Below are 10,728 nucleotides of genomic sequence, written 5' to 3'. Positions count from 1 at the left end.
GTGTTAAAAACCAAGGCACCTGTGTTTAAACGTCCCAAAACATGAGTTTCCAGGGTCAGATCAGCTGACGGAATCATGGAAGAGGCTTGGGCTACGCCCAATAAGAAGTTTAGAATTCCTAAGAAATGGAATTCCAATAATCTTCTTCCAGCTGGGGATTGTTTCAAAAGCACGGACAGTGGATGGGTTTAAAAAAAACAACAACATTTTTTTCCCTGTCTAGAGAAGTCATAAGGCCAAGCCTTGGCTTCGGCTTGAATGGAAAAGGCAGTGGTTGCCTGGGCTGATGCATTGGAAGGAGATTTTTCAGTAGAGCAAAAATCTCATATAGCTCATAAAAAAAACAGACTGCAATGTTCCTGGAGAAGCAGCATTGGGTATGGGCATTTTTTCCTCCAGGGCATCAGCCCCAACTATACCTGCTCGCAGAGCAGTTTAGCTGGGTACGTGGAAGTTGATTCAGAATCTAGGAAGTTTTTGGAATCGTTGTCCTTTTCTGGAGATATTCTTTTTGGTAAAGAATTGAAAGATATTCTGAAGTCAGAAGCAGACTCCAAGAAGGTCAAGTTCCTTCCACATACAGTTTCAAACCTAAAGTTCCGCATTTCTGTCCTTTTTTGTCTCTAGGAAGAGCGAAAGGAAAAAGCCAATACAACAAGTCTGGGAACACCAGGAAATCATCGGGCTACCAGAAGTCTGGTTGGGATCTACAGCTACACCACAGTGGATAGGCCCAATCTCATCTGATTTTGGAAGCTAAGCAGTGTTGGACCTGGTTAGTACTCAGATGGGAGACCATCTGGGAATACCATGTGCTGTAGAAAAACAAACCATCAGTCTGATGGTGTGGGCCTCTGCCTGGGTGACCCCAGGCTGGGGAGGCTGACTTCTTGAGGTCGCACAGATCTGGCACGGTATCTCTAGGTTATACTTTCACCTTCAAGACAGCCCATCTTGGGTAGAGACGAAGGACAAGGCTTTGCAAGAAGCAGTTCAGAAATTGCTTCAGTCAGGAATAGTCATTCCAGTTCCTTCTGCAAACGAGGACAAGGTTTTACTCCAACCTGGGTTTAGTTCGGAAGCCAAATGGGTCATTTTGGACCATGCTCAATCTTAAAATGCTGAACAAATACATTTGGAACCTCGGTTGCCTTGGAATCGCTACGTTCCTCATGTTTGGCATGGAACCAGGGGATTATATGGTATCCCTGGATATACAGGATGCTTACCTACATGTTCCTATACCACTGTCCTTCAGTGTTATCTAAGGTTTGCTATCCTCCAACAGCATTTTCAGTTCTAGGCCTTACCCTTTGGGTTAGCCACAGTCTCCAGAGTATTTACCAAGAATATGGGGGTGATAACACCTTATCTCCGCCAGCAGGGGATAAGAATTTTCCCATACGATCTTTTTAGTCCTGGCACAATCACAGGGATTGCTCTTACGGCATCTGCAAAAGACAATAACGTGTTTGCAGAGGCACGAGTGACTCATTAATTGGGCAAAATCGTCTCCAGTTACGTCACACTGGATGACTCACTTGGGGGCTGTACTGGATCAGGTCCGCAGAGAGTAAGTTTTACCTCGCAACAAGATATCCAGGGTTCAGTCTAGGATTCAGGACTTGCTACACAGTCAAACGGTATCCATTCACGCAGCAATGCGGGGGATGGGTTTGATGGTATCTACAGCGACAGGGTGGAGTATGCACAATTCCACTTGAGGTCTCTGCAGCGTCTGATTCTTACCAAATAGAATCTACAGTCACACCACACTGGATATGCCCAAATCTCATCGGATCATGGAAGCTAAGCAGTGTTGGCCTGGTTGGTACTTGGAGGGACCACCTGGGAATTCAAGGTGCTGTAGGTATTAGTGGATTGCATCAGATAATAAAAACGGACTATGGTACTTATGATAAAAGTAAGAAGGTCATTAGCCTGGTGGCTACAGACATCCCAGCTGGACAAAGGGAAATCCTTTTGATATCAGATTGGGAAAATTCTGACACTGGGGAGCAGTGTCAGGAAGGTGGTGTTCCCAAAGAAGAAAGTTGTCTGCAGTTTAAGGCTGGAACCTCGGGCCATATACAGGGCACCGGCGCAGGCACAGGACAGTCTTCGGGGAAAACTAGTCCACTTCCGCTCGGACAATGCGACGGCAGTAGCGTACCTCAACATCAGGGAGGAACTCACAGCCGAAAAGTGATGAAGAAGGTAAGTCACATACTAAAGTGGGCAGAATTTCATCATCCAACCTTGTCCGCTGTTTTCATTCCGGGAATCCTAAACGGGGAAGCGGACTTTCTCAAGTCGACACACCATTCAGGGAAGCGAATGGGCTCTACACCCGGAGATCTTCCGGACTCTAGTAAACAAGAGGTGCTTGCCGGAGATGTATCTCATGGCGTCTTGTCTGAACAGCAAAATGCTCACATGCGGGTCAAGAACAAAGGATCCCAGAGCGATCTTTGTGGATGCCTTATCAGTGAGATGGGACTTTCATCTGGCTTATGTGTTTCCTCCAATCACCCGATTACCCAGGGTGGTGAGAAAGTTAAACCAAGAAAACCAGCAGAGAATGGCAATGGTTGCTCTACTTCTGCTCCCTCAATGTCCAGACCTACTAATGCAGGGTCCTGGTTATCACAGACATCTGGATCGACTGTCTTTGACAGCGAGGCCTTTGAAACCTCTAAACAAAAAGCAGAATGAGGCTGCGCTAAATTGTTACATGTGACAACAATGATATCTGATCATTCAAAATTTAATATTAAAAATAAATGCACTAGAGTATAAAAATATATACACCATTGATAGCATGCTTCAATAATAAACGTTAAAAAGTTTACATAGTACAGTGAATAAAACCAGGGTTACCCAATGTGCCAGGAGTGGAAATAATAATTGGATAAGGAAGTCCGTTCCAAATTTTTCCCCTAATAATAGATATGTCCAGCTTAAACAGATTTATAGGAGGTATGCAGGTATCCAATATTGTAACTTTACCGCTAGAGGGTATGTTGCTCCAAGATAGTAGATGGCGAGCTCCTCATGCAGTGCGGTAGGCAGAGTTCATCAGTTCAGCTTAAGTGCAAAACCCTCCAAAGTGGATATTGTTCTGGAATGTAGTAGGGGACTTTCAAATAAAGATTCCTGGCGTGGGTCCCTGTAAACTGACGCATTTCGCTGCACTCAGGTAGCAGCTTTTTCAAAGGTATCCATGAATAGAGCATGTGGGGTTTATATACCCATTTCAATATGGTGGCTAACTGCCATCTGGGACTGGTGTTGCATAATTACCAGACAATAAGCAAATAAATAAAGCATGTTTATATAGAAGACTAATTATTTGAAAAGGAGGAGAGTGCTGATATCAGCCACAGTTTCTTCTCTCATAAGAATGGGCTCTACACCAAGCCAAATGATGTGAGTGAAAGATCGCAGACATGGAGAAGCATTCATGCAGACCATTTTAGCTTATCAGGAGGAGCAGTGGATGGCACATTTCAGGATGTCTTGTGCTACATTCGACTATATTTTGGGACTACTCTCCCCCACAATCACCAAGCAGACCATCAGGTTCCGGAAGCCCATTGAGCCAAGCAGGAGATTAGCGATTGCTCTCTGGTGGTAAGCTACCTCTGGAGAGTATCGCACACACTCTCCTGTTTATTTGGAGTAGGGTTTGGCACGGTCTGCAAGATTGTCTATCAAATCACGCGGATATTGCTGGATACCATGTACCATCGCTTTATTTCCTTGCCACAAGGACAGCGGCTAGATGAGACTATAAAAGGATTTAAGAAGCGTGGCTACCCACAGTGTGCAGGTGCCATAGATGGGACCCACATCCCCATCATCTTTCCCCGTGACAAACCAGCAGACTACTACAATCACAAGGGTTGGCATTCCATTGTCCTGCAAGCTGTAGTGGACCACAAATACTGGTAAGCACTGTTTCACTAATGTGTTTGAAATAGGCTTGGGCTTTTTTTTTGATGATGCATAAACTGTAATAAACCTTTATTTTTAGTTTCACAGATGTCTTCATAGGTTGGCCCGGACAGTCACATGATGCGAGGGTTCTCGCCAACTCCGATCTTTACAATATTGCTGAGGACAAACTCAATGGTTGGCTTTTCTCTCGAGAGGTAAGATTATTTACGCCTTAAACTAATGTTCACCCATAAACCAATATTCATGTTTTACCCCTGGAATAATGTTAATATTTTATTAACAGAAATCTGTGAACGTAGATGGTGTGGACATGCATTGGTGATGCAGCATACCCGTTACAGCGCAGGCTGATGAAGGGCTACACCCAGCATGTTCAGTTATCTCCGGAACAGATATCATACACCCATGCCCGTATGGCAGTAGAGAATGCGTTTGGGTGTTTGAAAGGACGCTGTCGCTGCCTCATGAAGAGGAATGATGTGGATTTTAAAATCATGCCAGATATAGTAGCATCCTGCTGCATTCTCCATAATATATGTGAGATACAAAAGGAAAACTTTCTCACAGAGTGGAATGTGCATGACCATGGGGCAGTGGTTACTGTACATGATGCATCAGGCTGGGTGGGGGGGCATGACATAGGTGGCAAGTGCATCATGGCCACCATTGCAGCCAATCTTTCCTCAATGTTGCAATAGATAGAGAAGACAGACAAGTTTTTGTGTGCAAACAGCTTTGTGTTTATTTTGTTTTCTACAATTACTCAGTTATAAAAATTGTTCAGAAGTTATTAGTTGTATATGGTTGCTTTTAAACAGTTGGCACACATTTTCTGAGGTAACAATATAAAATATTGAAGTGCAAACAGAACACTGTAAAAATCCCCATAACGCAGGGGGTCTTCAACATGTGGCCCTCCAGCTGTTGTGGAACTACTTGTTCCAGCATGCCTTGCTATGTATTTCCACAACAGCTAGAGGGCCACAGGTTGAAGACTCCTACCCTAATGTTTGGCAGGTATCATGGTAACCCCAATCTTTGGATCCCACTGCCGCATATTCTTGAGGTAACATTATAAAAGAGTAAAGTGCAAACAGAACACTCTGTAAAAATCCCCATAACTTTGGCTGTCTAGGTATCAGGCAGGGCCGGATTAACAATGGGGCGGATGGAGCTGCAGCTCCAGGCCCCCCACTGAAAATAGGCCCACAGGATCCCCTGCAGTGCTGCCAGTGTTGACAGGGAAAAGTTTTTCCTGTCACCACCAGCAGCTCACTCCCTTCCCTCACCTCAGCCAGCCGACAAAACTCCTTCCTATCTCACAGTCAGACTCTGGGCCACCCGACCTGTAAGAAGCTCCGCCCCCGTTTTTGCGAAAGCTCCACCTCGCACACCAGACAAGCGGCGCCTCCCTCACCTGACAGAGACTCCACCTCCCGAAGCAGAAGCTCCCCCACAGCCGTCAGAAGCTCCGCCCACAGTACCCGACAGAAGCTCCGCCTCCCGCAGCCGTCAGAAGCTCCGCCCCTGCCCCCCTTCCAGAAGCTCCCGCTCCCCGACAGAAGCTTCTCCTCCAGCAGCCGTCAGAAACTCCACAGCCATCAGTAGCTCCGCCTCCTGCACCCGTCAGAAACTCTGCCTCCCGCACCTGTCACAAGCCCGCCTCCTGTACCAGTTGGAAGTTTGGAAGCTCCGCAGTCACGATGTCCGGGTAAGAACTTGAAGTTCAGAACTTTTGAAGCTAGATCGGCAGCACGTGAGTAGAGCTGAGGGTCATTGGGGATGCTAGGGGGGTGGTGGTGAGTAATTGACTGCTTAGGACAGAGGTTTAATACTTGGTTGTCAGGAATTTCACAATGCAGCCAATATCACAGGGGTCACAGCTCTTCCTGTGGATATGCTCCGCCCCATGACACCATTTTTGCTCCTACCCTGCTGCTCTTCCACCAGTATCTATGCTTTCTAGGGATCGGGATTGGCCTGATTGGTAGCAGCCTAATAGTAAGTAGTATTACTTACACCCACCCTCCCTCCGTGCAGTGCTCTCTAACAGCCTCCCTTCCGTGCCGCTACCTACACCCTCCTGCACCACTACCTACACCCTCTCTCCCGTGCCGCTAACTACACCTTCCCTCCCCGCTAACTACACCCTCCCTCCCGCACCACTACCTACACCCTCCCGCACCGCTACCTACACCCTCCCTCACGCGCTGCTCCCTACACCCTCCCTCCCGCGCCGCTACCTACACCCTCCCTCCCGCGCCGCTACCTACACCCTCCCGCACCGCTACCTACACCCTCCCTCCCGCGCTGATACCTACACCTTCCCTCCCGCGCCGCTACCTACACATTCCCTCCCGCGCCGCTACCTACACCCTCCCTCCCGCATCGCTACCTACACCCTCCCTCCCGCGCCGCTAACTACACCCTCCCTCCCGCGCCGCTACCTACACCCTCCCTCCCTCCCTACCTACACCCTCCTGCACCACTACCTACACCCTCTCTCCCGTGCCGCTAACTACACCTTCCCTCCCCGCTAACTACACCCTCCCTCCCGCACCACTACCTACACCCTCCCGCACCGCTACCTACACCCTCCCTCACGCGCTGCTCCCTACACCCTCCCTCCCGCACCGCTACCTACACCCTCCCTCCCGCGCCGCTACCTACACCCTCCCGCACCGCTACCTACACCCTCCCTCCCGCGCTGATACCTACACCTTCCCTCCCGCGCCGCTACCTACACATTCCCTCCCGCGCCGCTACCTACACCCTCCCGCGCCGCTACCTACACCCTCCCTCCCGCATCGCTACCTACACCCTCCCTCCCGCGCCGCTAACTACACCCTCCCTCCCGCGCCGCTACCTACACCCTCCCTCCCCCGCCGCTACCTACACCCTCCTGCACCACTACCTACACCCTCTCTCCCGTGCCGCTAACTACACCTTCCCTCCCCGCTAACTACACCCTCCCTCCCGCACCACTACCTACACCCTCCCGCACCGCTACCTACACCCTCCCTCACGCGCTGCTCCCTACACCCTCCCTCCCGCACCGCTACCTACACCCTCCCTCCCGCGCCGCTACCTACACCCTCCCGCACCGCTACCTACACCCTCCCTCCCACGCTGATACCTACACCTTCCCTCCCGCGCCGCTACCTACACATTCCCTCCCGCGCCGCTACCTACACCCTCCCGCGCCGCTACCTACACCCTCCCTCCCGCATCGCTACCTACACCCTCCCTCCCGCGCCGCTATCTACACCCTCCCTCCCGCGCCGCTACCTACACCCTCCCTCCCCCGCCGCTACCTACACCCTCCCGCACCGCTACCTACACCCTCCCTCACGCGCTGCTCCCTACACCCTTCCTCCCGCACCGCTACCTACACCCTCCCTCCCGCGCTGATACCTACACCTTCCCTCCCGCACCGCTACCTACACATTCCCTCCCGCGCCGCTACCTACACCCTCCCGTGCCGCTACCTACACCCTCCCTCACGCGCTGCTCCCTACACCCTTCACTGATCCCTACTGCAATCCCGGGATTGAGCGTTTTTCAATCCCGAATCCCGGGAATGAAAAACAGCCCAGGATTGGCCTCCCTAATGCTTTCCTCTCCAGCTGTATCTCTGCCCCCTCCCCACCTGTATCTCTGCTCCCTCTTCACCTGTATCTCTGCCCCCTCCCCACCTGTATCTCTGCTCCCTCCCCACCTGTATCTCTGCTCCCTCCCCACCTGTATCTCTGCTCCCTCTCCACCTGTATCTCTGCCCCCTCCCCACCTGTATCTCTGCCCCCTCCCCACCTGTATCTCTGCCCCCTCCCCACCTGTATCTCTGCTCCCTCTCCACCTGTATCTCTGCCCCCTCCCCACCTGTATCGTTGCTCCATCTTCACCTGTTCCTGCTCCCTCCCCACATGTATCTCTGCCCCCTCCCCACCTGTATCTCTGCCCCCTCTCCACCTGTATCTCTGCCCCCTCTCCACCTGTATCCCTGCTCCCTCCCCACCTGTATCTCTGCCCCCTCCCCACCTGTATCCCTGCTCCCTCTCCACCTGTATCCCTGCTCCCTCCCAACCTGTATCTCTGCCCCCTCCCCACCTGTATCCCTGCTCCCTCTCCACCTGTATCTCTGATCCCTCTCCACCTGTATCTCTGCCCCCTCCCCACCTGTATCGTTGCTCCATTTCCACTTGTATCCCTGCTCCCTCTTCACCTGTTCCTGCTCTCTCTCCACCTGTATCTCTACCCCCTCCCCACCTGTGTCTCTGTCTCCCTCTCCACCTGTATCTCTACCTCCTCCCCACCTGTATCTCTGCCCCCTCTCCACCCGTGTCTCTGCCCCCTCTCCACCTGTATCTCTACCTCCTCCCCACCTGTATCTCTGCCCCCTCTCCACCCGTGTCTCTGCCCCCTCTCCACCTGTATCTCTACCCCCTCCCCACCTGTATCTCTACCCCCTCCCCACCTGTATCTCTACCCCCTCCCCATCTGTCTCTGTCTCCCTCCCCACCTTATCTCTACCCCCTTCCCACCTGTGTCTCTGCCCCCTCTCCACACATGTTTCTGCCTTCTCTCAACCCGTGCTTCCGCCTACCTCTCACACTTGTGTCTCTGCCACCTTCACTACTTGTCTCTCTGCCACCTTAACTGCCTGTGTGTCCACCCCTCTTCTCACCTGTGCCTTCCTACTTGCGGCTCTGCTTCGTTCCCCACTTGGGTCTTTGCCCCCTCCTTACTTGTTTCTCTGCATTCTCCCCACTGTGTCCCTTCCCCCTTCACCACCTGTGCTTATGGCCCCGTTTACACATGTGACTCTGTCCCCCTATCCAGCTGTATCTCTGCCTTCCACCCTACCTGTGGTTCTACCTTCTCTCTACCTGTGCTTCCACCTCCCTCTCCACCTCTCCAAAAGCATCTCTGTCTCCCTTCACACCTGTATCTTTCCCCCCCTCTCCACCTGTATCTCTATCTTCCTCTCCACCTATCCATCTACTATTCTGCCTCACTCTCCACCTGTGGCACTACTCCCTTCGACCCATGCTTCCGCCCATCTCACTGTAACCAGTTTCGCAGGGACAGAGCTCTCTCACAAGCTCTGTCTCTGAATATGATAATTGATACATCCTTGTGATGTATTCAGTCATCTCAATGTGATTTTGGTCGAATTTATCACATTCTATTCACATCTGAGATGTGGATTGTAATAAATATGCCCCATAGTGCAGAGATGTAGTGTAGTAGTAATTGTACTAAGCAGTGATAAGAGCGGAGAAGTGAGCCAATGGAGAAGTTGTCCCATCAACCAATCAGCATTGACGTAACATTTATCATTTGCAAACTATAAAAGTATACAGAGCAGTTCCACTGGCTCACTTCTCCACTTTTATCACTGCTTAATACATCTCCACCATAGTTAAAAGATGTAGTATGAGGAGGAAGTGCAGTGATGTAGTATGCCACCACACACCCCTACCCTCCCAGGGAGAAATTCAGTGACGCTAATCACACCGACTGCGTGGCGCGCAATAGGCCCTTCATAAATTTCAGCTCCAGGCCCATGTGAACCTTAATCTGGCACTGGTATCAGGGTAACCCCAATATTTGGATCCCACTGCCGCACTTTTTTGAGGTAACAATATAACATAGTAAAATGCTAACGGAAACCTTAACACAAACATTTTTATCAACAGCTGCCCTTATTTAAGGCAATTGTTTATACACCCGATATTCTGAGGATTGCGGGATTTGTGTTGTGGGATTTGAGGGAGGCTCATAGTTGTATGGACCATATGGGTGCTGTGGGTAGGCTGGATCTTTCTGTTGTTTTTGTATGGTATTCCATAGAGTACGTGCAAACGTGCACTCAAAAAATGACATCTGCCTATCACGCATGGCCATTAACTGCGTCATAGATGATTGATGCATTCCTTTTTCGGACACAAGATATCTCTCAATTCGTGCATCTTCCTGGGAATTCAGCTCACTATCCACCTCACACAGGTGCTCCACGATAATGGACATCATTGCTCTGTTTTGTTCAGTTTCTTTTTCCGCTGTGGAACATTATAGACTGTGATGGGGATGAAGAAAAAAATGTAATCAACAATAATTATATATAAAAATAGCAGTGGTAGCATATACGTGTTTGTGGCCTTCTCCCACCTGCACACTAGCTATACTCTGCAACATGCGCCAATCATTGACAAGGCAAAACCACAGTATTGACTGCAGCACCCTCACTACGACTGAAATAGCTAAAACTTGTTAAGAAATTAGCTTGTAGGGCTGGAGTGTTTAACTGTTCTGGAACTACACATATCAGCATGCCTTTACATAGATTTTGTATAGGGACTGCTGCAACTGTGGCAGGGCATGCTAGGATGTGTAGTTCTACATAAGCTGGAGGGCCTGGAGTTTTTACACCTTCTGTACAGTGGTTTGTATGTGTGTAAATGTTTGTAAATGATAATACTTACTATTTGAGCGCAAAGTCGTGGTCTTGGGGGGTTGCGATGTCTCCGCCTGAGACTCTGGTACGTCCTCAATAGTTGTCCTGATGGAATCATCGTTGGCGGTTGATTCTTTGAAACTGCTGTCCGATATAAGCAGCGGGGATGATGGGCTGCATTGCGATCTGGGAAGGCTGTGCTGTGTTTCCTCACAGTCCTCGTCTACTGACATCTGGCGACTGGTACAGCTGGATGGCGATAGTGCTATGGGATTTGTTATCGCAGTTTTTCCGAAGACACTATAGCATAG

The 10,728-nt window shown here is 50.2% G+C and overlaps 1 pseudogene; it reads left to right on the top strand.

Moving 5' to 3' along the window:
• Window positions 1-705: 705 nt before the first annotated feature.
• LOC134939967 (5S ribosomal RNA) lies at window positions 706-824 on the top strand (annotated as a pseudogene).
• Window positions 825-10,728: the final 9,904 nt, after the last annotated feature.

This window comes from Pseudophryne corroboree, chromosome 1, assembly GCF_028390025.1.
Source record: "Pseudophryne corroboree isolate aPseCor3 chromosome 1, aPseCor3.hap2, whole genome shotgun sequence".
NCBI classification, from domain to species: domain Eukaryota; kingdom Metazoa; phylum Chordata; class Amphibia; order Anura; family Myobatrachidae; genus Pseudophryne; species Pseudophryne corroboree.
The sequence above is the reverse complement of the archived record's forward strand: the minus strand, read 5'-3'. Positions and strand labels throughout refer to the sequence as shown.